The sequence below is a fragment of the Mustela nivalis genome, assembly GCF_964662115.1.
Source record: "Mustela nivalis genome assembly, chromosome: 1".
Lineage (NCBI taxonomy): Eukaryota > Metazoa > Chordata > Mammalia > Carnivora > Mustelidae > Mustela > Mustela nivalis.
In genome coordinates this window covers 138,380,510-138,384,574 of record NC_139020.1, presented here as the reverse complement: position 1 = coordinate 138,384,574, position 4,065 = coordinate 138,380,510, and positions in this window count along the sequence as shown.

The window sequence follows — 4,065 nt, the reverse complement described above, 5'->3', positions numbered from 1 at the left end:
GAAACAGAAATTGTAAAATATCCAGGGATAGCACAGAATATAAAGTAATCTAAGAAGAATATTTTTTTTAAGGATTTTTTTTTATTATTTATTTATCAGAGGGGGGGGGGGAGAGAGCGAGCACAGGCAGACAGAATTGCAGGCAGAGGCAGAGGGAGAAGCAGGCTCCTTGCCGAGCAAGGAGCCCGATGTGGGACTCGATCCCAGGACGCTGGGATCATGACCTGAGCTGAAGGCAGCGCTTAACCAACTGAGCCACCCAGGCGTCCCATGAATATTTTTTAAAAACTAATAAAAGACACAAAAATTATCTAAAATGGAAATGTAGGGATGCCAGGGTGGCTCAGTCAGTAAACATCTGCCCTTGGCTCAGGTCATGATTCCAGGGTCCATCAGCCCCACATCGGCCTCCCTGCTCCGTGTGAGGCCTGCTTCTCCCGCTTCCACTAGCCCTGCCTGTACTCCATTTCTCTCTCTCTCTTTCTGTCAAATAAGTAAATCAAATCTAAATAAATAAATAATAAAATGGAAATGTATCCCTCACTATTGGATTGTATAACTTCACATTATATAATAAAGTCAAATGTAAAGTAATAGGAATCCAGTGAAGTTCATACAACAATTTCTTGAATTTTGTTTTGAAGAATTCAACAAACTAAAATGTAAATGAAAGGAATAAAAGACATAAATAGTTAAAGTAACTTTGAAAGAGAAAGTAAACGTGTCCTGCCACATATCAAGCATATAAGGTCAAAAATATAAAAACAGTATAGTATAGGCTTAAAAACAGAGAAATTGACCAATAGAACAAAATAGGTACTTTTTAAAAAAATACTTAAGTATATAAGAAAATATTATTATTAAAAGGAAATAAAAACCAATGTGAAAAGAAGCTAGTATATTGCAGAAAAAACTGACTCGCTCAAGAAGAAAAATAAAAATGAGTCCTTGGCTAACATCTGATAAAGACAGAATTACAATATATTAGAAATCTAAGTGTGAAAGTTAAAATTTTAAAGTTCATGCAGGATATAAAAATAATGTGCAGAAATCTATTTCATTTCTATATACCAATAAAAAAGCAGCAGGAAAAGGAATTGATCCTATTTGCAACTGCACCAAAAGCAGTAAGATACTTAAGAATAAACAACTGAAGAGATTAAAATATACGTACTCTGAAAACTATAGAACACTTATGAAAGAAATTGAAGATGACACAACGAATTGGAAAAGCATTCCCTGCTCATGGGTTGGAAGAACATATGGTTAAAATGTCTACACTACCCAAAGCAATCTACTCATTTAATATAATCCCTATCAAAATACTACCAGCATTTTTCACAGAGCTAGAACAAACAATCCTAAAATTTGTATTGAACCACAAAAGATCCCAAATACCCAAAGCAATTCTTAAAGAAAACAAAACTGGGGATATCACCATTCCAGCTTTCAAGCTATATTACAAAGATGTAGTCATCAAGACAGTATGGTACTGTCACAAAAACAAATACATAGAACAGTGGAAGAGGGGGCGCCTGGGTGGCTCGGTGGGTTAAGCCGCTGCCTTCGGCTCGGGTCGTGATCCCAGCGTCCTGGGATTGAGCCCCGCATCGGGCTCTCTGCTCAGCAGGGAGCCTGCTTCCCTCTCTCTCTCTGCCTGCCTCTCCATCTACTTGTGATTTCTCTCTGTCAAATAAATAAATAAATAAATAAAATCTTAAAAAAAAAAAAAAAATTAAAATTAAAAAAAAAAAAAAAAAAAGAACAGTGGAAGAGAATAGAGAACACAGAAATTGACCCACAACTATATGGCCAACTAATCTTCGATAAAGCAGGGAAGAAAATCCAGTGGGAAAAAGACAGCCTCTTCAACAAATGGTGTTGGGAAAACTGGACAGCTACATCCAGAAGAATGAAAATGAGCCATTTTCTTATACCATACACAAAAATAAAAATGGATAAAATACCTAAATGGAGACAGGGAACCATCAAAATCCTAGAGAATACAGGCAGAAACCTCTTTGACCTAAGCCATAACACCTTATTAGACATGTAGCCAGAGGCAAGGGAAACAAAAGCAAAAATGAACTATTGGTACGTCATCAAGATGAAAAGCTTCTGCACAGCAAAGGAAATAATCAACAGAACTAAATGGCAGCCTACGGAATGGGAGAAGATATTTGCCAACAACATATCTGATAAAGGGTTAGTACCCCAAATCTATAAAGAACTTATCAAACTCAACACCTAATAAACAATCCAGTTAAGAAATGGATAGAAGACATGTATAGACACTTTTCCAAAGAAGATATACAAATGGCTAAAAGACTCATAAAAAGATGCTCAACATCACTTATCATCAGAGAAATACAAATCAAAATCATGATGCGATATCATCTTACACCTGTCAGAATGGCTAAAATTAACATTACAAGAAACAACAGGTGTCAGTGAAGATTGGAGAGAGGGTGACACTTGTGCATTTTTGGTGGGAATGCAAACTGGTGCATCCACTCTGGAAAACAGTATGGAGATTCCTCAGAAAGTTAAAGATAGAGCTACCCTACAATCCAACAATTATACTCCTAGGTATTTACTCAAAGGATACAAAAATACAGATTCAAAGGGCACATGCACCCCAATGTTTATAGAAGCATTATCAACAATAGCCAAACTATGAAGAGAACCCAAATGTCCCTTGACTGATGAATGAAGAAGATGTAGGATGTGATATATACATGGAATACTAATTATTCAACCACCAAAAAGAATGAATTCTTGACATTTCCAAAAACGTGGATGGAGCTAGAGTGTATTATGCTAAGTGAAGTAAGTCAGAGAAAGACAGATACAATATGATCTCACTCATCTGTAGAATTTAAGAAACAACACAGATGAACATGTGGGAAGGGGGAAAAGAGAAAAAGGAGAGAAGGAAACAAATCATAAGAGACTTTAAATGACAGAGAACAAACAGAGTTGATGGAGGTAGGTAGGTGGGGCATGGGCTAGCTGGGTGTCCGGTGTTAAGGAGGGCTCTTGTGATGAGTACTGGGTGTTGTCTGTAAGTGATGAATCACTAAATTCTACTCCAGAAATCAATATTGCACCATATGTTAATTGAAATTTAAATTAAAAAATTAATAAAAACTTTAAAGCTCGTAGAAGATATTATATGGGAATATTTTTGTGACTTGAGATAGAATTAAGGAAAAGTTCATAATGAAAACACCAAAAATAGTAATTACAAGGGCAAAAAAGAGAAGAATTTGGATATATCAAAATTTTCAATTTCTCTTCAGTGACTATGAACAAAATAACAGCTCTTTGGCAGACTGAAGAAAACATCAAATGATCAATGCCTAAAATATACAAAGAATTCCTATAAATCAACAAGAAGAAGACAGGGATTCCAGCTAAAGAATGGGCAATAGACTGGAAATTTATAATCAAGGAAACTGAAAAGGATGGTAATCTCATTGTTGTTTTTGGTGCCAAGAAGTTAAAGGAATCAAAGAATGAATAAAATGTCTAGACACATGGTATGGAATTTTAAAATTCCAAAATCTTTCAGAAGTTCTGGAGACAACTGATGGCAGAAAATACCAGAGAACATGGAGAGGAGTAAATTACAGATTTCTCTCAAAATTGCAGGGGTGGGAACTGCAAAGAGAAGAAATATAAGATGTAAGATGGTACCTTCCATTTAGATCACATTTAAGGAGAATTTATGGAAAACCTCCTATGTATCCATTTGTTCCACGAGTTCCTTTCATTTTCCTTTCTCTTTAAGGTCAACACACCAGTTTCTCTGTACATGTGAATGTGTTTGTGCATAATTTCTATATAGTAAATAAAAACTTCTTAAGAATCTTGAGCTATTTCTTAACCTACATTTTAAAATTATTAATACCATTTTTAATATTAATATTTAAAAATAGGTACACTATATAGATATACATATATATATATTTACATTTACATAGGTATAATATATCCTACTTTGAAAAGCTCTAAATTATTTTACTCAAAAGCATAGGAAGATGCATTAGCATTTTTAAGTAT